This window comes from Callithrix jacchus, chromosome 1 (assembly GCF_049354715.1).
Source record: "Callithrix jacchus isolate 240 chromosome 1, calJac240_pri, whole genome shotgun sequence".
Classification (NCBI taxonomy): domain Eukaryota; kingdom Metazoa; phylum Chordata; class Mammalia; order Primates; family Cebidae; genus Callithrix; species Callithrix jacchus.
The window spans coordinates 17,714,153-17,737,172 of record NC_133502.1 but is presented as its reverse complement, the minus strand read 5'-3'; the positions used below and the strand labels follow the sequence as shown (position 1 = coordinate 17,737,172).

Sequence of the window (23,020 nt, the reverse complement as noted above, 5' to 3'; positions counted from 1 at the left end):
TCTATTTTATCAATATGTGGTTTTCATGTTAATAATTTTAGTGGAATTATCTTTCCAGAAATCAACCTCCTAGGAATTGACTAGAGAGAGACTTAGGAAAAAGGAGTCAAGGGGTTGGGTAACTGGAGATTCAGGGCAAGAATAAAAGGCATCTCCTTTTTCTAGTGGGAGAAATGGGAGTTAGAGTAGTGGTAAATCTTGATATTGACAAAAATCCTAAAGAACCCACCAAGGATTTTTGTCAGTGTCAGGATTTACCACTTCTCTAACCCTCACACGACCAATCACTTGGTAATTGCTGTGATAACTCAGCAATTACCAGGTGATTGGTTTTGTGAGAATGCTTGTTCAGCTCTTCTAGCCATTCCTGAACGTGGATGTCAGAACCTGGGCCCTTCTGCATGATGACATGTTTAATGCTGTAGTGCCTGGTCCTAGTAGCTACCGGAAAGACTATCCAAGAGATGGCAGAGCAAAGGTTTTCAGGCTGAATTAAGTAAGATGATTTTATCACACAGTTGCTTTGCTTAACTTGAATGGGAAAGAGATGTATATATTACACATCTCTAAACTGTATCAGGTGTCAAGTATGATTATGAACTAGATGCATACGATTTGTACTTCTTCCTTTTCAAGAACCTCTATGTACAATGTATCATGTTCTGCATTCCATTTCCCATTATTCTGCCACTGCATGGTCTTTTAATTTTTTTTCTAACTTGTTAAGAAATTTTCATGATAGAGATCACAGTAGCTGCACAGTAGTAAAACCTATGATTGAGTTGTGCTGATGGTTTCTTTATATGTTAACTGAGTTGTTCTACCACAGCCTTCTGTGCCACTTTATATTTTCACTTTTTATGAAATTCTTAAAACCTAATATTCATGAAAGAGGTCAAGCATTTCTGTTTCAGGCATTCTGTGAAAATGGAAACTTCTGTGTATATTTACATATATTTAGATCTGTAGTTACAACTTTTTTTCCATCTGCACAGCAGCTTTCTTTTCCATTGTTCCTAAAGGGTGTATATTTAGCTGATGTTGTGACATTTTTGGTCTACCTGTGTGTGCACACAGATGTTTGATGGGCGTGTCTGAGACAACTCTTAAAACTTCATTCGATAATGTATATTTTAACTACCTAAATTGAATATCAAAATTATTAGGTGAGTAAAATTCAGTTGATACTCTCAGGCTCTAAGGTCAGCTTAACAGGCATGGACGAGGAATGTCGTGAGGTTATAGACACGTTTTTGAATGAGGATGAGTATACACCTCTATTAGCCAGCTGTGGTAGCTAATCAGAGTACACCAACATTGGCAACATTTCTCCAATAGATCTAGAGTATTTTGCTAGACATATTTCAATATTTCTGTTAAACTGTAAATAATTTACATGCATCTGGTCAAATAAAATGCTTGGGATTTGGTGTGGGAACTGACGATACATACCTTTCTTCTTGAGTGGTGGAGGGTAATGATAATGGAAGGTAATTTGAGATTATGTTTCCTCCTGAAAGTGCCTTTTAAGACAATTAGAGTAGCTTTGAGAGATCATGGGTTTGGAAATAACTAAAATGATGATCACTTTAAGGCAGTTTTTAAACTGTGTTTAACTCAATGCTTCAGAGTATCTCCATGCCACCTGAAACTTATAGAAAATTTTGTCCACTTTTTTTTTTTAAAGAAAGAGGAGCCTTTGTTTTTATTTCTTTCTCAAGAGATTAATGATCTGGCAAACAATTGCCCCTAGGATGCCCATTAGGATGAACATGTAGCACAAGATTTTATGGACTACTACTAATTTATTTACACAGGTTCTTCCAAAAATTCATTTAATAAAACCTGTTTTTTACTATTGCAATCATCTTTTGCAGTTTTGGGGAGAAGCAATAGGAAAGGAATCAGTTATCTTTTAGGGGCAATTAGTAGTTAGGGCAGCATCTGCCAGGAGGAAGAGAGTACCTGTGTGAGTCTGGATTCATTTGGAAGTGCCTCGATTGCAGCTCCCTATGAAGTCACGGGGATGTCAGTTGCCGGTCAGCTGGCAAACTTGGTCGTGACACCAGGTGAGATGAAGTGGAGAAAAGCACAATTGTTCCAGCTGTATCTTCTGTGCAAATAGATTTCAAGACAAATTAGCATAGCTGGCCACAGCCACTTCACTTTGGATGTCAGCGTTCACGTCCCAGTGTCATTTCTGTGCAGTTCTACTCACAGCATCCCAGAATTAAAGCTCAACAGAAGTTGAGCTCTGTGATTTCAGAGATCTTTCTGATTGCTGCGCTTGTACAAGAAGAGTAGGTAGGATGTGGTAGCCACACTGATAGTCCACATCCAAGCCAGTTAAGCTGGACTTTGGGCTGGAGATGCTCTAAAGTGAGACCCAGAGAGGTTAAATGGCTTGCCCCAAATCAACAAGCTAAACGGTGGAACCATAGGAAGGAAAGGCCAGATTTCCTGTTCCTAATCTAGTTTCACATTTCTCCTACGGACCACTCTTTCGGTCAGGTACTTGCTTTTACCCTGTTTTGCACTTTACTGGCCTTATATGAGAAGGTTTTCCATTTTTTCCATTTTTCTTTTCAATTTCTCCCTCAAACCTGCTTTTAGAATTATAAGGCCTTCCTTTTCACCCCCAGTTTGATCTCTCTAGGTGAAAAATGTTCCAGTTTCATCCACTGTCAAGTACTCGCTCTTCTAAAAAAGACACAAACTGTTCAGAGGTTTAGCCTCAGTGATTTGCAAAGTATCTGGTATAGAGTAAGCATTGGATGAAGCCTATTGTTTGAAAGTTATTAGACAATTGTGATTTAATGCATCAAGTTTCCAATTGGAAGAATAAATCATCTGAGTGGTTAGTGGCTTAAAGTGCAATTCAGGAAAGTCCCAAAAAAGCAAAGACCACTAAAATATAAAGGTGACCTTGGGTGCTTCATTCTACTGATCTGGATTGTGTTTAATAAAGAAGTCAATATCAACACTATTTTCCTACAAGGTTGTTTTAAGGATTATATGCTCATGAATGGACATGACAGATTAAAAGAGCAATATAAGATATTAATTATTTCTTTTTTAATATCAGCACTCATTCTGTTTGCTAGAATGCAAAGATAAATATGGTCCAGACCTTGTCATTCATAACCTCTTGTTTTTCTCTTTATCCATTTGTCTGTCTGGTAAATTTGCATTCTTTAGTCCAGTGATTCTCTTGGCAAAAATGTCTGAGATATTTTTGTCGTCACTGTTGGAGGTTTGCTGCTGACACTCAGTGGTACGGCACATTCTGCAGTGCTCCAAGCCCCTGCAGCAAAGAATTGTCCGACCCCAAATACGTATAGTTTTGAGAGTGAACCACGCTGCTTTTTGAATAAAATTGTCTGTAGTATCTTGACTCACTAAATACATTAGTTCTATGTTTTCTGTATTCTCCTAATAATATACACAGACATGTATTGGCACATCATTAATATTAGAGAGATTATGTTCCATTTAACTGCAAATCCACAAGGGCAGGGAGTTTACCTTTTTTACCTTTGTGTTCACATGATATTCACGCATATTGGACACAAGATTCATTTGTTTATCAGTCATTCTAGTTATTTTTGGTTTTGAGTATCTACTATATGCCAGGCCCTGTTCTAGATTCCGAGGATATATTACTGAATAAAAATTACATGATGGAACTTACATTCCAACAGGTGGATGTACTTAGTATGAAGGGTGCCTCTTAGAGTTCATATTAGATACAAGAATAGCAAAGGTCACAGAGGAATAATGATTATGACCTTCTAAGTTCACTGAGGTAGACTGCAGTGACTCAGAAGTGAGAAACAGCTGAGCAGATTGTACTAATTTGTTGATAGTGATATGAACTTTTGTGTCTCACAGGTTAGTGTCATATGAACGTACCTGTTTTACTAAGTGGCACCATGTTTGTATAAGCATTCCTTGTCAGCTGGCATGCAGATGCAGACCACCTCATCACCATCCTTTATGCCACATAGGAGTTCCTATCACGTTCTAGGTAGTAGGCGAACCAGAACACGTGAAAATTGATTCTGTCTTTTAGAAAAGAATTTAGGTATAAGGAAATTACTAAGGAAGAAAAGTTTGCTCTTCTTTATGTTTGTTTGGTACCAAACGTATTATGTGTTGATAGTGAGATGAGTCCTTTAAGTGAAATTTGGCTGGCCTGTCACAATATTAAGAGGTGCATTCTCAAGCAATAGAACTTAGAAGAAATGTGAAGGAAATTAGAAATTTCACTGGGGATGCTGATGGAATGTGAGAAAATCATGTCCAAAGCTAGAGTCTGCTAGAACTTTCACCTATAATAGGTAGTTCTCTCTCTCCTCTCCCTAGAAGACAGTTCTAGAAGGAAACAGGGAAGCATTTCTGGCTTTTGTGAGGTTAAGGACCTTCCACCTTCCAGATGTCTTTAAAAGGGAGAGACAGTTCTGCACACAGAAGTCATTACTCTGCATACTCTTGACTTTCGAAATCCCTGTTTTAGTTCAAGTAGAGGAAACACTTATTAATAAAATCTGCCCCCTTCTCTCTTTTTCTTTTCTTTTTTTTTTTTTTAAGTAGAAACACAAAGTAATTTTTGCATGGCTTAACACTAATTTCTTTTTCAGGAATACACCTACTGTGTAAATCAAAAGAAGGTCATAGTATTTTTGTTGAGAATTCTACTAAAAGTTCATCATTTTGAAAAATCTCATCACCAATAGCCATACAATTAAAACATATATGTATTAGTTTGAATTTGTAACTGTCATAGTCATGACACTAATTTCACACCAATTACACTCCCATTTTTCTGAAGTTTATTCTATTACAACATATAGTTTATGAGGTATTTGACTATTTGTTATTTCTTTTAGGATAGTCAAACTTGATCATTTATATATTGAGATACACATTCTTTCATTTAAAATGATTGTTTTTCTTGCTCCTTTATATTATAGTTAGGGCATTAAATTGAATTTTTAAAAAATATATGTGAAGTGAAAGTTATAAAAATTTTTATTTTAGATTGGCAAATAGGTACAACATACAATATTTGTTTTTAAAAGGAGTGACTGTGGCTGCAAGATTAGAAATCACAGGCTTGAGTGGAGGAGTGCAATTCAGTTTATTTGTTGAGCACCTGCTGGGTATGGCAGGGTGGGTAAGTAAACATTGTCTCTGCCTCAACAAGTACATCAATCTGTGGTTAGGTAAGAGAGGTTTTATTATCGAGAATGAGAAATACTGTAGCTAAGAACTCAGTCTTAATGAGGAGCCAAGCACCTCATAGTCTTTACAAAATGAGTCAGGGCATAAATTAATCAATAGAGAACCACTGGACCCAAAAGAAGCAGCAGACAAGCACTGTGATTTTCCCAGTTCCACCCAAACTCATTGCCCAGAAAGATAAAGTAACGAAAATGCATGTAGCTTTTTACTTATGTGTTTTGTTGTAGCCAAGATTTAATAACTCGCGGGGCTTTAACACACGGAAGCAGAATTGGGAAATTAACAAATTGACAGCCACCAAACACCCATTTAATTTCCCGTGTCCAGTATGTCCTACAAGGAAGTTTTCCCAGTGTTTCACTGTATTTTTATGACACGATTGCAAGGTAGTTTTCATTATCTACAGTTTACAAATGTGTAAGTCAGGGCTCAAAGGTAGAGTGACATAAGATCCTTCATTGCTGTTTCTGTAGCAACTGTCATTGTGAAATGCAAAATTTTCTGAAATTTTTGACGGCATACCTGTCAATTTGCTGAACATTTAATCAGTACCCTCTATGTAAAAGGTATTGCATACCTGGAGATGTGAGAGAAAAAAAAAGACAAATATAATTATTTGCTCTGCCTACAACTATTAATATGTGAGCTAATCAGGAAGAAATACTTGATCATGGGAATTATAGGGCAGAATATAAAAAGCTCAACAGTACAAAGGAAACAACCCACTAGGGAGCAGAGGAGCAAGAGAGACAATTTTAGAGTAATGGGAGAATTTCACAGAGATCACAATTTAAAAGATGCTTGAAGAATGGATAGGATTTTTGTTGCTGTTGATGATTGAAACAACTCACTGGTAACATTTTCAGAGAGGCCAGTAGTTTGGTTTGACTTTGGGAGCCCTGGAATGTGATGCATGCTGAAGGAGGAATCTTTTTTTTTTTTTAACCTGTAAACAAAGTAAGTGTTTGTTTTGTGTCTCAGTTGCAGAGTAATAAGCCTTGAAGCAGAATTACAGGAAGAAAACTCTAGAGTTTGGATGGATTTCTAGAGGATGGATTTCTCTGACTGGGGAAGCCACGCAAAGGATTAAAGCCCCCAAAGTATCACATCCTCTTTTCAGAGAATTACATCCCCTAAAGAGAGATAACTGAGGTCTTTGCCTCTGGTACCTACTAATGATGTGACCTTATGTGGAAATTGAGTCTCAGCAGATGTAATCAAGTTAAGATGAAATCATTAAGTTGGGCCATAGTCCAATATGACTGGTGTCTTTATAAGAAGAGGGACATTGGACACAGGCACATCAAGAACAGCATGCGCTGACAGAGGTAGAGACAGGAGTCAGCCCCATAGGAGCCAAGGAACACCAGGATGGCCATCAGCCTCTCAAATTGGGAGAGGGGTGTGGGATGGATTCTCCCTCAGAGGCTGAAGGACCAACCTGCCAACACCTTGATTTTGGCTTCTACCCCACAGAACTATGAGACAGTGAATGCTGTTCTGAGTCACGTGGTCTGTGGTACTTCCTTACAGGAGCCCCAGGAGACCCACTCGAAAGCTATGGGCTTTTTCTCCTCCTAGCATGAGATGACACACAAACTCAATTATTTTCTGTCTGGTGAAAGGAAAAGAAAGTTATCTTGAAAGAGGGGAATGAATGGGAAAATATGAGTAACTCAGAAAGCTTCTCTTTAATTACCGACAGCAACATAAGTGAAGTGAAGATATCATAATGTGTGAGTGAGAGATAGACTTTAAATCTGAATTGAATTCAAATTCCAACTTGCCTGTTGTACCCACTGTGGGACCTGGCTGTGTCATTTACCTGAAGATAGAACATATATTGGGTGGCTGCTGTGTGAATTAAAGGAGCTAATCCATGTCATACCAGCACAGCACCTAGTGGTTTAGTACATACTCAGCAGTTAGGATCTAGCAGTGCTCATGGGAGCCTTTGTACTACTAGAAATAGTATTTATGGGACAAGAAAGTTGTTCTTAGAAGATTAGGAAAGAGCTACAAGGCCTTGTATGGACCAGAAGATAAACATATGCTTCTGGTTGGTTTGATTGAAAGTTTAAATAAGAGAATGAAGCACAATTTTATGCTAGGAATGACCCGAGACCTCCATCCTTCTCTTACCTTCAATCTGTTGCATCAGATTCTCCCTCTAGCCCTGGAAGGGCAGATGATGAGGTCTCCCTGGTTTCTATGAATCTCTTCTGCAGAGTTCTAGGCTAGACTTATTTTCTGTGTGAGCTTCTTTTTTATTTTTATTTTACTGTAAGTTTCGGGATACATGTGCATAATGTGCAGGTTTGTTACATGGGTATACATGTGTTATGGTGGTTTTCTGCACCTGTAACCCCATCATCTAGGTTTTAAGCCCCTGGTGCCCTAGGTATTGGTCCTAATGCTCTTCCTCCCTGCGCCCACCACCCTCTCACAGGCCCCAGTGTGTGTTGTTCCCCTCCCTGTGTCCATGAGTTTTCATTGTTCAACTACCACTTAAGAGCAACAATATGCAGTTTTTGGTTTTCTGTTCCTGTGTTAGTTTGCTGAGAAAGATGGCTGCAGCTTCATCTATGACTCTGCAAAGGATATGATCTAAAATATTTTTATGGCTACATAGTATTTAATGATGTATATATGCCACATTTTCTTTATCCAGTCTATCATTGATGGGCATTTGGGTTGGTTCCAAGTCTTTGTTATTATAAATAGTGCTATAAAAAACATATGTAATAAACATATTTATAATCCTTTGGGTATGTGCCCAGTAATGGGATTGCTGGGTAAAATGGTATTTCTGGTTCTAGATCCTTGAGGAATGTGAGTTTCTTTATTTTTCCTAGTTTGCTCCTACCTATGACTGACTCCTAGTGTCTTAGGAATTCTCAGTCCATTGCCACTCTTTACTGGGATGCCCATTTCTTCCCAAACATGCCTTCTTGTCTGGCCTGCTTTGATCTGTGGATGATCCATCCTAGAATTGCATATATAAAAGAATTCTCTTAAAGGAGATTTTGAATACACTTTTTATAATGACCAAGGCCTATGCATGATTTATGATATTGGATTTGACCTCTCTTTCTCTGCTAAGGCCAGGCAATCAGAAGCTCAGGTCTGAACTCACCTGACACAGCTCTGTGCACAGAAACCCAAGCAAGCAGAGGCTTGGCATTAAAATGACTTTGAAATGACTCTTTATTTGGATGTATTTTTTCAAGTATAGACTGACAGTTTGGGAACAAGTATTGACTTACATGGAGGTTTTTTGTTTTTTTCAAAGCTCAAGATAGTTTTGGTAAAACTATTAAATAGTTTTATGGACAAAATAACTGTTTTTGATTCTGTCCTTTTTCCCCTGGTGTGAGTCCCCTAACAGGAGGCCGGACTCTAGTTTCCCTTTCTGTAGTTTTAGTTATACACAATCAACCTCTGTCCAAAAACATTAAAAGGAAGATAAAAAATAAACAATTCATAAGTTTTAGATTACATGCTGCTCTGAGTTGGATGATGATGAACTATCCTGCCATCCTGCTTCTTCCAACCCCCTCCATCCCACGTGGGGTGTGAATCCTTCGTTTGTCCAGTGTCTCCACACTATCCATTAGTCACTTAGGATCCTTCTTAGTTATCAGTTAGAGCATCTTGGTACCAAAGGGCTTGTGTTCAGGTCACCTTTATTTTACTTCATAATGGCCCCAAAATGCAAGAGTAGAGAGGATGGCAATTTGGATATGCCACAGAGAAGCTATAATGAGCTTTCTTTAAGTGAAAAGGTGAAAGTTCTTTACTTAATAGAGAACTAAAAATGTATGCTGAGGTTGCTAAGATCTACATTAAGAACAAATCATCTATCTGTGACATTGTGATGAAGGGGAAAACAAATCTGTGGTGGTTTCACCATCACACCTCAAACTGCAAACGTTATGGCCACAGAGTATGATAAGTGCTTAGTTAAGATGAAAAAGGCACTCAGTTTGTGGGTGGGAAATATGAACAGAAACATGTTACAGTTGATGGCAATTAGGTTTACCATTCTCTGTGGTTTCAGGCATCCCCTGGGGGCTTGCAATGTGTCCCCAGAAAATAAGGGAGAACCACTGTATTTAATTTTGCAAGTAGCCCATTAGGGTGGGTGGGTCACCTCCGTGGATGTTATTTTTCACTTGCTTAGATTCAGGGGATTTTGGACACATCTTGAGGAAGCTTTTCCATGGCTTGAGGAAAGCTGTTCTAGGGAAGGCTCAGCAGACCAGTTTCCAATTACAGAAAGTGCAGAAATTTTTATTATCCTCAGATTCTCTGTGGTTTCTGCCTTTAGGCTTAAAAACTCAGTGCTGACATATAGGGCTACCAGCAGTGGTGCTAGGCCTGAACTGCAGGAGCAATCTCTAACATCACGTTGATAAGATGAGAGTACATGCCACGATGGTTCTAGATTCCTCAGTGAGAAGAGAGGGAGGATCTGGAAAAGGGAGGCCAATCCCTCCCTGCAGAGGCTGAGCTTGCCTGATGGGTGCTCCAGGCTTAATCAATTCGATTTCTCCACAAGAATGTTATCATTCAGGATAACACCAACTACTTCATTTATTCATTCATACTTTGGAACTGACTTATTTTTTTTCTTTTTAATTTTTTATTGGATTTTAGGTTTTGGGGTACATGAGCAGAGCGTGCAAGACAGTTGCGTAGGTAGGCACATGGCAGTGTGCTTTGCTTTGCTTCTCCCCTTCACCCACATTTGGCATTTCTCCCCAGGCTATCCCTCCCCACCTCCCCCTCCCACTGGCCCTCCCCTTTTCACCCCAATAGACCCCAGTGTTTAGTACTCCCCTCCCTGTGTCCATGTGTTCTCATTTTTCATCACCCGCCTATGAGTGAGAATATGCGGTGTTTCATTTTCTGTTCTTGTGTCAGTTTGCTGAGGATGATGTTCTCCAGATTCATCCATGTCCCTACAAATGACACAAACTCATCATTTCTGATTGCTGCATAATATTCCATGGTGTATATGTGCCACATTTTTCCAATCCAGTCTATTATCAATGGGCATTTGGGTTGATTCCAGGTCTTTGCTATTGTAAACAGTGCTGCAATGAACATTCGTGTACACGTGTCCTTATAGTAGAACGATTTATAGTCTTTTGGATATATACCCAGTAATGGGATTGCTGGGTCAAATGGAATTTCTATTTCTAAGGCCTTGAGGAATCGCCACACTGTCTTCCACAATGGTTGAACTAATTTACACTCCCACCAACAGTGTAAAAGTGTTCCTTTTTCTTCACATCCTCTCCAGCATCTGTTGTCTCCAGATTTTTTAATGATCGCCATTCTAACTGGCGTGAGATGGTATCTCAATGTGGTTTTGATTTGCATCTCTCTGATGACCAGTGATGATGAGCATTTTTTCATATGATTGCTGGCCTCATATATGTCTTCTTTCGTAAAGTGTCTGTTCATATCCTTTGCCCACTTTTGAATGGGCTTGTTTGTTTTTTTCCTGTAAATCTGTTTGAGTTCTTTGTAAATTCTGGATATCAGCCCTTTGTCAGATGGGTAAACTGCAAAAATTTTTTCCCATTCTGACTTATTTTTTTCTACCAGAGTTGGTGTAAATCAATAATCCTTGAACTTCCAGAACATCATCATCACCAAGATGTTTTATGAAAACACAGATTGCCAGGCCCCACCCCCAGAGTTACTGATTCAAGAGGTGTCTTAGTCCCTTTGGGCCGCTTTAGCAAAATGCCATACACTGGGTAACTTAGAAACAGCAGAAATGTGTTGTTCATAGCTCTGAAGACTAAGAAGTCCAAGGTCAAGGAACCAGCAGATTCAGTGTCTGATGAAAACCTGTTCTTCAGAGATGGTGTCTTCTATGTGTTTTCACATGATGGAAGAGGCTGGCTTGCTCTCTGCGGTGTCTTTCAAAGGGCATGAATCCCATTCAGGAAGGCAGAGCCCAGCTACAAGACCTCCTGGTGATGATGATGTTCAAGGTTCACGGACTGCTGATACACACTAATGCTGGCAGAAAAAGATAAGTTCATTCCAAAAATGAATGAATTAATGAGATAGTAGGTGTCACCCTCAGTGATGGGATTCTTCTCAAAATCTAATCACCTTCCAAAGGTGCCATCTTCTGATGTCTTAACCTGGGTGATCAGGTTTTCACATATACATTTTGAGGGACACAAGCATTCAGACCAGAGCTAGCGGGCGGGTGAAGGGCCAGAAATGTGCATCCTTCCATGTTCCCAGGTGATGCTGATGCTGCCAACTTGGTGATCACATTTTGGGAAGGGTAGCTATTTAGTCTGTGATTGTTTGTTTGGTTTTAAATGCTGTAAATACCAGGATAGAAGAGTTCAAAACTAGTTCGCATGAACATTCTGTTAAAAAATACGTGATATTGCCAAAAAGAAAAATATCTTGCCAACCCAAAGCTAGACACTATAAGCCATACATCTACTAATATAATATTTTAAAAACTTTGCTTCTTGAAATCAAGTACTAATAAATACAATTATGGTATAATGGAATGTATATTTCATTTAATCATTTAAAGAGGTAATGTTAAAAATTAAAACTTTCACACCGGGTCAAAATATGTTGGCTTTATTTTTTGAATGGCATAGAAAAATCTCTGGATCTGACTGTCTAACAGTCACTCCCATCCCGGGGTAGAAATTCAATGCATATAGAAAATACAACCAACTAAAGATTAGTATGATACGAATAAATAAAATTAAGAATATATTGCTGGTTTGGAAACATCCCAGCTCCCTACTTCATACATTTGTTGAAAACAAGTTATTCATGATGAATGTGGAAATTTTTGGTTCCCATTGTAGAAGTCAGAAATTGGAGATACAAAAATGTATGTTCCCAGCTGCTCCCTGGAAAATATTTCTCCTGTTGATTTATCAAGTTTTGCATGCCCTAGGAGCAAGGCTTCGGTCAGTCTCTTCTGTCGTATGTGTAATTCTGTGGTCAAGGACATTAACAGTTCCTCGAAACTCACGAATAACAAATATTCCAAAACAAATGGTTACACTGAGTGATACTGTTCCCTTTCCATTTTTGAATAAAAGAAGTTAAGAAACTTTTAATGGTGGTTAATCCAAACCTATTCATATTCAACTATAGAATGGATTTATGAACATACAGTTTATGAGCATTTCTAAACTTGGGTATTGGAGCATTTAATGCAAAATTATGAAGTTTTCCTTTGGATCCCAGCCTAGAGATATTTAGTTGACTCTTTAGTAGTCTCTCTAACTAAACATGATTTCCTTCTGTACCTCATCTCTTCTTACACCAAGGCAAGAGATCCATTTGACTTACATTCATGTCTCATTTACACTGCTTTTCCTCTCTTGCTTGGTCACCCTGGAGGTAGAAAATGGGGGAATTAAGTGGAGTTTGAGATAACACTTGATTTAAAGGGAAATCTATACTTTATAGGGAGTACTGAAGTGAGTTGACTTGCCGTGCACTGGGCAAGCATGTGTCTCTCAAGTCTGAGGACAGGAATCAGGCTCCATCCATTTGAATACGGTCTGCAACATGGTTGATGTGCAACTGATTAACTGATTTTCTTTATCAAATATTTATATAGTCATTTTAGAACAAGACATTTATCAACAAATTTACCAAATTGCTACTTTTGATGAACAGTGAACCAGGCACTCACTAGGTATTTATGTAGTGTTAGTGGTTGTGATTCTTTTCATGATCTTTCCCCCCATTCCCTTGTTTTCTCCTGTTGGCAAGAGGGTTTTAAAGCTGTGATTACGTTAGGAACATGGAAATAGGGAGATTTTCCTGGATTATCCAAGCAGTTCATTATAATTAAGGTTATGGTCCAAGAAGGAGATGAGTTTATGGAGGAAAAGCACAGAGAGATGCAATTTTGCTGGCTTTGAAAATGGAGCCGAGAGGCCATGAGCCAAGAAAGACAGGCAACCTTCACAAACCAGAAAGGTCCAGGAAACAGACTCTCCCTTAGAGCCTCCAGGAAGGAACACAAGCCTGATTTTAGCCCAGTGAGATCTGTGTTGGATTTTGGACATACAGGAGTGTAAAACAACAAATTTCTGTAGATTAAAACCACTAAGTTTATGATGATTTGATACAGCAGCAACAGAAAATACAATGTAATAAGACTATAGGATATACTTTCATAGTAACAGCTAGTTAAGAGTTTTAGTCTATCTTTGAATCCATGATAGTAATTAGTCACCAACAAACTCTCAGAAACTCAAGAGATGATTTTTCTCAACTGTACACTGAAGAACATGGTTATCCATTAGGGTGATGACTAGATAGAATTTGGAGAGGATGCTACTCTGAAAATATGCTCCCTGTGTATTTTGCTGTGACCATTATAAGATTTGTGATTGCCAAGCAGGAAAAATCTCCTTTCTTCCCTCATGCTCATCTTCCCAAGAATTTTAAAATATAAGAGCAAATATTAGCATTCCTTTACCTTTCTCCAAGTTAATATCCTTCATTGCTCTCAAATTGGTGACATAGAATTCTATGTTTCTCAGAAGCCGAATGCAGAATTTCAAAGCTTTGACCCAAGGTGTGATGTGTTGTTTGTCATTGTTTTGTTGTTGTCCCTCCTCCTCCTTCTCTTTCATCTTTGATCCAAACTTTAATTTCTTGTCGCTTCCTTATATCTTCAGAAATGTGGTCTTAATTTCATAAGTTATGATACAGCATCATGAAATGCCCTAGTGATATCATATGATGTTTCTGAAATTGTTTCTGCTCACCATAACCAGCCTAGACTGAGCCTGAGCTGCTTTCCTCTCTCCCATTTCAGGAGCAACCTCAAGTGGTTGGAGGTAAACTTTGTCCCTCCTTTTGGTTAGAGTCTCAGTCATGGGACACATTAATAGTTTTGTGTCTAGCCATCATGTGAACAGGAGGCGTATTCTGCTTAGCACTTTTTGGGGACATCTATGTTGGTGGTATACATAAGACTGGCTAGCATATCCTCTTTTACCAAGAACTCCTTACATATAGTGTCCCGCTAGTCATTTTGATGTTGACATAAGAAATGTAATGGACGTCAAAGGCATTGACACTGTGCTTTAGCCCAGTGGTTTTCAGGCTTTAGTGAGCCTCAGAGTCATTAGAAGAAGGGCTTGTGAAAACACATTTCCTGTGTCTGTAATATCTGGGATCATGTTTTTTCCTCTATTTCCCCACTCCACATTCCCTCTTGAGCTTACAGCCTGCAGCTGTTAATCTTTTGCTCCAGTTAAAAATTTACTTCTGTCCTTAATTCATAACACATGAAGGAATTCGCTTAAGTTGATCTTCTCTTCCCCAGGCCTTGCTTTCTGATCCATGTCCCCTTTATGTGCTCCACACATTCTGCTTCTTTGAGCTTTTCCTTTAGCACATTTTCCTGGACCTATCAACATAGCACTTTAGAGCTAGAAGGAATATTGGTGACCATCTGGTAAAGCAACTGCATTTTTACCTGAGACACAGATGGAGAATGGCATATTCATCCTCTGATTCAGAGAAAGATACTGGAGTAAAAAGCTTATACAATTTTGAAGTGCTAAAAGTTATTAAGATGTTATTACACCCTACTCCTAACCACAATCCTATTTATAGATCACAGACATGGCATGGAGGAATTTTCCCAGGAAGGCATTGTTCTTGCTCAACTGCTCAGACCCCTACCTACTCACAGCCCCCACGCTTGCCTAATCGATCACGACTTTCTCTCGTGTGCAGCTCTTAGACTGTAAGCCTTTAAAAGGGCCAGGATTTTCTTTGTCAGGGAGCTCAGTTATTGAGGCTTGAGCCAGCCATAGCTCCTGGCCAAATAAAACTGCCACTTCCTTCCCCCACTCCCCCCCAAAAAGATGTTATTACAAAAATATAGCTTTCTTCCTCATGAAACTAAGAAGAGAAGCTAAAAATAACTCCAGCAGTGAAAAAGTAAAAGTTAGCAATGCAATGCATTTGAATATTCTAGGTTCAGGTCCGGGGAAGGCTGCTGATGGACCAGCTGTCCTGAGTCAACCGGTGGTAGCAGTAGCCATATCTACTACAAGGCCACATGTGACTCTTCCATCTACAGGCTGGAACCCAGGAGCAAGTAGCTAATTGGTATTGAAATGTGTTGCAGGACAGGCAAGATAGGGCAAGGGCTGAGAGGCCCTTTCTAGAAACTTCACATTTAAATGAAGCTACCTGGCTTCTCTGTACTCATCTTCATCCAAACACATGGCTGCAAAAAATAAAAAATAAAAATAAGTAAACACAAAAAAGAGCCATGCAGTCTCCTTTATCTCCTCTTTCTATGCCCACCACAGATTTCACCCTTGCCTATCCTTAAAACCTTATTTCAACATGTACCACAGAACCTAAAATACAATAAAAAAGAAAAAAAAACACACCTTATTTCTGATATGAATTTTGCTAACAGACACCTATACTCGGACATAGGACTCTTTTTAGAAGGTGACCAGTTGTTTAATTCTCAACTCAGGCATCAGAGAGCCTCACTTGATTTCTCTGTATTATTTCAAGTCTTTAGAATAAATGAAACAAGTCTTAGGATGAGTTTCTTTGTTAGTGGATAATGGCACAATGGGGTGGAAACAGCACAGAAGATTTTCTTAGACATTCAGGATTCTATTCTGGCCCAGATGTTTGACTTTTAAGAACATCACGCATCTTATTTGTAAAATGGAACAATAATGGCAGCCTCAAAATTTTACAAGAACAAGGTGGGATCCTGTTTATAGAGAGTCTGGCACCTTACACATACTCCAGCAGGTGCTCAAGCATAACAGTGCTCTTTATTTGTAAAGTTTCATGGCATAGCCATTATCTAATGCCACCACCATCCCTGTGAGGGGCAGTACCAGGACTAGGGTAAGGAGGGTGAGCTGAGTGGGACAGATGTGGGATGGTTTTTTTGTTTTTAATTTTAAAATGTGGCATTTTATCATGGATTTTTTGCATTAATTTTCATGAAAATAACTCTTGTATTGGAATATTACCTTGGTGACTGATGTTTGGCACCTCAGTACATTTGTGCCCAAGGCTAGTGCCTCACTCGACTCACCTGCAGCTCTGATCAGGGGAATAGATGGGAGGAAGATGTCTTTCTTATTTCACAGATAGAAAATCCAGATGCAGCAACCAGTGCTGCCACTGTCATCCTCTGTTGGCCTAAACAGCCAGTATCATGAAGAAGTCATCTATTTATACAAATCCCTTGCTTAATGGCTACACTTCTAACTCTTAAGAGCCTTCTCATTCATTGTTCTCTCCACTGAATGAGAAAACATTGTGACTCCATCAGATGTTCCAGCTGACTTGCAATGTGATGACCTGTCATGCTCCATTGCGTCAGCTCTCTGTCTTTATGTTGTATCCCAGAGCCTCGGGCTTCTGGAGAGTACAATCTCTAGGAAAATTGAGTTGTAGCTTCTGCAGTAACATCCTCTCCTTTTGTATCTGCTGCCACATTATACAATCTTCTCCTTTCTTGCTGTTAGATAAAATAGCGCATCAATCCCAGAAAGAAGGGAGGCACAGCTGCTGAAATCATGGCAAATACAGAGTTTGCATTTTCCTCTGCTGTGCGGGCCTCACTTTTCTAGGCTTATTCTCCTGAGATGCAGCATTTAGCAATGAATGACTTTTCAGGCAGACGGCGTGCTGACACCCTGCAATATATGGGCCCCACCTCTCCACACTGTACATCTCCACACTGTGAGCTGAGCTGATAGGAATTCTTGGTTTCAAGTGCGTTGAATGGCAATTGTTTCAAAGTGCTTTGCTGAAACTAAATGATTCTTTGCAAATAATCCTTAAAATTGATATAAATGCTTTAGAGCCAGTGAGCATTTTGCTGAATAGACACTGCATGCTAATGTAACTCGGTGCCAGGTTCTCCTGTTTGCTTAAGCATGTGTTTCGGCATGGGTAGCTCAGATCTTGTCCTAGTAATGCTGAGGTGACAAGCCTAAGAGTATAAGCGTTTTAACTCTCTGAGATTTATGGTGTCATTGCCTATGCATGCATAAGTGTGTGTGTGTGTGTGTGTGTGTGTGTGTGTGTGTGTATGAGTAGGCTGAAATATTGATTTGGATGGGCCTGTTAAGCTTCGTGTTCTTTAAAGATAGAACACTTCTTTTTCTCCCAGGAATTGGTCGAACCTAAGCCTTTCCCTGGTCATGTGCTCCATTTTAACCACCACTTCTCATGATGATTCTATTGTAGAATTATTGTATTTTATTTGTTATTTTATGTTGTGTTTTGTTACGTGACTTTGTTACTGTTTGAAACAGCGTGATTTTCCATGGTTAGTTATGATAAGATGGAATTCAAAATGTTCTGGAAATCAGAGTATGCTTGAGATGCACTGAAAAAGTAACTGATCATGAAGGTACTATAAATACTGACATGTGGATTCATGGAAAGGGATTCCAGCTTACAAAGTTTATGGGTAGGGTATTCAAGTATTTTCTTATTTCAAGTCATTTTTCTCGTGTGTGAGTCAATTGCCCAAGTGAATACACAGTTGTGGTCAAGTGAAGTTTTGATTGTTGTCATTAAGTTTATCCTCTGAAGAGTCCTGGACCACAGTTGGCCCCTTGTGAGCTCCTTGTCATTGTTCCTTCTCAGGTAGGTTTCCTGAAGAAAAGTCTCAGGGAATAAAAATCTTGGTTGCTTTAGAGCTAAAAATCCAGAAGGGGTGAGTAGGACATAGCTGGGATTAGTGCTGCCTTCCCCATGGTGTTTCCCTCATAGACAGCCTCTGTATGGTGTCATCCTGGTATGGCTGTGACAGTGCATCTGCAAGGGTCAGTGTTGTTCCTGGAGAGGAACAAAATGTCAGTGACAGTGTTTGTCCCCTGCCTGGCTCTCCCCCAAACTGTGCCACACTTATACATTAGGGCCCATATAGTATAGCCCTACTGGGGTGAAAGCATCAAAGAACACAAACCGAATACAACCCTGAAACAAAACGTGCCTCCAAGTAAGTCAAATTCTATATTGGGATTTCTCAAATGCCATGGGAGGGTAAAAAACTACATTGTTGCTCAAAACACCTTAAGACCCTATTAGTTTTCTCTCCCATCTGCTATGTTTACCTACCATGGCTGTTCTCACACCTTTATTTGAAGGCTTTTTATTTTTCTGTAGAATTTTTCCAGCTCCCATCCCTTTGCCTCTGTCGTTGCCCATCTTCTTTGTCTATTTCTTTCTGATTGTGAATCACAGAGCCCAAGAACTAGCCAGACAAATTAAGACCCTCTGTTCAGAGTTGGAGAAGGAAGAGGCTGAAAGCCAAACAGAAATCCTGTTTAGTGGGTAGTGGAGAGAAAAGGCTGAAAGCTCTTGCATTTCAGTGCTTGCAATTTTGATTCCATCATGGATGTAAACTCCCGCTGGGTAAGGTCCTGTGCTGCAGGCTGTCTGGTCTGAAGGGAATGTGGTGCTGTTGGCCAGCAGGAGTTTTGGAGTCAGTCATCAGTATCTTCACATTGAATGTCAAGAGCAGCATATTTCTCACCTTCACGTGATGTTATAAATTCAACATCCCTGCATCAAATGGTTCCTATGCCAGGAGGCTAATGAACAGATTTGTAATGTTAGAAAAGTACAGCAATGAATGTTAATTTTGTTGTTACTCTTAAAACCTGGATGAACAAATAAATAGAAACCTCATTACCATTATTCCTTAATATTTCTTTATAATTTTTTTTTTTGAGATGGAGTCTTGCTCTGTCACCCAGGCTAGAGTGCAGTGGTGCAATCTCTGCTCACTTCAACTTCCGCCTCCCAGGTTCAAGTGGTTTTCCTGCCCCAGCCTCCCAAGTAGCTGGGATTACAGATGCATGCCACCACACCCAGCTAATTTTTGTATTTTTAGTAGAGACAGGGTTTCACCATGTTGGCCAGGCTGGTGTCAAACTCCTGACCTTTTGATCCCTCTGCCTCTCCCTCCCAAAGTGCTGGGATTACAGGTGTAAGCCATCGTGCCCAGCACTATAAAATGTTTTATTAAGAATTCATATAAACAGGTTTGACTATAGATTTCTGTCATGGGTTGTACATACCCTTTTGGCCTTAAGTAAATACATTTCTAAAGGTCTTATGGAGCATTTATGGATTCAATGCTCTTCAAAGATCCAAAATGAAGACTACCAATATTGTTGCTTTTTTGCTGTCTTATGTTTTCATTATATCTTTATTGAGGTTTTAGCCGTAATTCAATCAAAGAAGAAAATATAGATATTTGGTCTTTAAGCCCTGGAGGAATATTTATAATTCTAATATCACAATGAGTGTTGAATGTTTCAAACTTAACTAAACTGTTATCAAATTGGGCATAAGAGAAAGAACTTTCAGTAAAACAAAAAAAACATGGCTTCATAGTAACTCAAATCTGAATTCTAATCCCTAGCACTAGCTGTACAAATGTGAGCAAATTATTTAGCATTTTTGAGCTTCAAATATCATAAGTGCATAAGGAAATCTAATGCATTGTGATGAATAAGTGATGTGTAATGTGTGGCTAAGTGCAAACCATATTCACCTCATTATAATAAAGAACAATTTCAATTTCATTTTTTGCAACAAAAATAGTCTGTACTTGGATCTTTTTCATGATCAGGCCTCTAATTATAAATGGTGCAAAATAAGTATGCAGAAGGGGAGAAAAATTGACCGCTGTATATGTTCTTTGTGGGTGGTTACATAAGAGGACAAAACACAAAATACTTCACAAAGCATAAATGTAAAACATGAACATTTCTGCCACTTCTGATTTTTATGTAACTCTAAGGGAGGCATGGAAACCAATTTTATTTTGACTTACGTTATAAAGCAGTTGCCAAATATCCTGTGCTTAAGTCATGTTTCATGGGGAGACAGCAATGCCTAGTGCATTTCTATGTAACATGGATCTTGATTTTTCCCTTTAAGATCAGAATTACAACAAGATTTCATTGAAATTCATACTGAGTGTTCACTTATACCATGTATTCTATGGAGAACCTCAGGGGCCTAGATTGTTATGGGAACAACAGTAACATAATTATTCTGAGGGAGAGAGCTGGAGGGAGGTTTGTAGCTGATTCTCCCACAGTCATCTTTCCTTCCGGCTTCCCTGGGGTCCCTGTGTAGGACTCAGGCTGTGCCCTGACATTGATGAGATATGGACCAACCCAAGATATCAGTGAAGTTATACACCTGAACTCTTCTTGAAATGGACTCTTACCGTTCAAGATTTTACAAAGAAGATCGGAAGTCATCCTAAGGCACCTTCCTGTGCTAAAACCATGTTTATGTGAATGTTTCCCCCGAAGATGCTCAGAACCATATCTACACAAACTGACCCCATGGGGTCCCTGCTTCATCTTTGAGGGCATGCTGGGGCGTGTCCTCCTTGGGACATTGATCTCTGGAACCTAGGGCAGACTGATTAGAAAAGCATAGGCTGGGTGTGGTGGCTGACACCTGTAATAACCCAGCACTTTGGAAGGCCGAGGCAGGCGGATCACAAGGTCAAGAGATCAAGACCATCCTGGCCAACATGGTGAAACCCTGTCTCTACTAAAAATATAAAAGTTAGCTGGGCTTGGTGGCAGGCACTTGTACTCCCATCTACTCAGGAGGCTGAGATAGGAGAATGGCTTGAACCCGGGAGGCAGAGGTTGCAGTGAGCCGAGACTGCACCACTGCACTCCAGCCTGGTGACAGTGAGACTATCAAAAAAAAAGAAAAGCATATTAAATTTGCCACCCAAGAAGTCTTTACAAAGTACATTTTTTTTCTTGGCTTTCAATAAAATTATCTAAAAACAAATGATCCATAGACAAATATGCTTCTTTTACTAAAGTATGTCATTGTTGGAATGTGGGGGCTCAATAAATAATGATGTTATGAATGAAAATATCTTATACAGTTACATAGGGTTGCTAAAAATCGTATAGTTGAACACAATACTTTTCTCTCCAAACGAGTCTGTAATTTATATATTTGTTAACTTGTTTGTTGACTGTCCCCCATGCAAGATTATAAACTATATGAACACAAGAATGATCATTTCTCTATTGCTTACTCCTATATACTTAGCATTCAGCATTGAGCCTAATGCATAACAGGGGCACAAGACACAAGATGTGCTAAATAATAAACTGAATAATCCAGAGCCTTTTCCCACCATTCTTATTAAATGGTTATTCTTGTCTCCTAAAGAAAGTATCAGTTCTGGGCCGGGCGCGGTGGCTCACACCTATAATCCCAGCACTTTGGGAGGCCGAGGTGGGTGGATCATGAGATCAAGAGATCGAGACCATTCTGGTCAACAAGGTGAAACCCTGTCTCTACTAAAAATACAAAAATTAACTGGGCATGGTGGTACGCGCCTGTAGTCCCAGGTACTCGGGAGGCTGAGGCAGGAGAATTGCTTCAACCCAGAAGGCGGAGGCTGTGGTGAGCCGATCCTGCCATTGCACTCCAGTCTGGGTAACAACAGCGAAACTCCATCTCCAAAAAAAAAAGAAAAGAAAGAAAGTATTCTGTTTTGATTTGGGCCTCCATTCTACATAGCTAAATGATGGGAGCAGAGGGTAAAAAAATAGTTTTGTTTCATATATATTATTGAAAAGATTTTCAATTTTTTATCATATAAAATCTCAAAGTCAAATTTTTCTGTAGCTTCTTCTTTAGGCTAGGTTCCTCAAAATCACAGCCTGGAGGAGCTGTAATGGGCAGTAGAGGTCTCATAGTTTAATGTAGCTTAAGCTTTGAGTTATTTGTAATGACACAGTGAGTGTCATTCCACACAAATGATGCTATAGTGGCTCAAATTGTTTGATTCTTCAAATGCGTTTATTTCAAAATATTTTGTTCTTTGGGTTAGCTCTAGTGTAAGATGAAATATGTGCTGTAACTATTTTATTAACAGATAGAGGAAGTTTATAGATGTGGGGATCTAGTTAATGAGAATGAGATGGAAAAAGTCTTGCATCCTGAGTTATATCATTATAAAAGGAAAAATATCTAATATTACACATAGCAATAGTGAATTAACCAAATCAGTGTTTATTACACATAGCAATAGTGAATTAACCAAATCAGTGTTTATTACACATAGCAATAGTGAATTAACCAAATCAGCTTTTAAAAATAGGAACATCTGCTCTAAGTAGATCTGGCACTTGACTTTAAAGAAAGGCACACACATAAGGCAACATGAGAGTCTCATTTTGCCCTCCTTTTTGAAGTGCTTGTTAGTTGATTTTGGGATGATTTCCAAGCCAGTGAAGTTACCATGTGTGCTGTGACAATCCTGTCACCATTGTTTGTATATAAATCAGACATGTTTTATTTCTGTATGGATGAGCTGTGGATTTCTAGCATGCCCAGAGAATGTGTTCTGCTGAGCCTCATCTTCAGCCGAATGCTCCTTCCCCTGTGAAAAGAAAAGGCACATTCCCACCTCAGAGCAACTAAGGCTAGTAAGGCAGGTAGACTTGCAAAGCTCAGGAGAGACATGGATGCCATACACAAGATTAACAGGTAGGGAAGATTTTAGATAAAATGATTCACTAGGTAAAAAATTAATTTGTTTATGACTCCCCTTTCTATTTGAGACTCAATTATTTTAAAAGAAGTGCATCTGTTATTTAAAGCTTAAAAAAGGAAAAGCAAGAAAAACAAATTCCCTAACCTGAAGACTTGGGGTCAGTACAATACCTAATTT

At 39.1% G+C, this 23,020-nt stretch overlaps 1 protein-coding gene and 2 long non-coding RNA genes across 12 annotated transcripts in view; 2 read left to right on the top strand and 1 right to left on the bottom strand.

The window, feature by feature from the left end:
* FGF14 (fibroblast growth factor 14) overlaps positions 1-23,020 on the top strand; it is a 686,012-nt gene that overhangs the window by 346,825 nt on the left and 316,167 nt on the right. The gene's annotated exons all lie outside the window — the stretch shown is intronic.
* LOC144576599 (uncharacterized) overlaps positions 1-23,020 on the top strand; it is a 161,068-nt gene that overhangs the window by 43,549 nt on the left and 94,499 nt on the right. Inside the window, exon 1 of the long non-coding RNA XR_013518767.1 lies at positions 1-23,020. This exon is cut by the window's left edge and continues 43,549 nt beyond it; it is cut by the window's right edge and continues 92,349 nt beyond it. This is a non-coding gene — a long non-coding RNA (uncharacterized LOC144576599).
* On the bottom strand, positions 17,638-20,236 carry LOC144576604 (uncharacterized). Its single transcript, XR_013518802.1, has 3 exons — positions 20,129-20,236; positions 18,403-18,878; positions 17,638-18,120 (listed from the first exon to the last, which is right to left on the bottom strand). It is a non-coding gene; the product is annotated as an uncharacterized LOC144576604 (long non-coding RNA).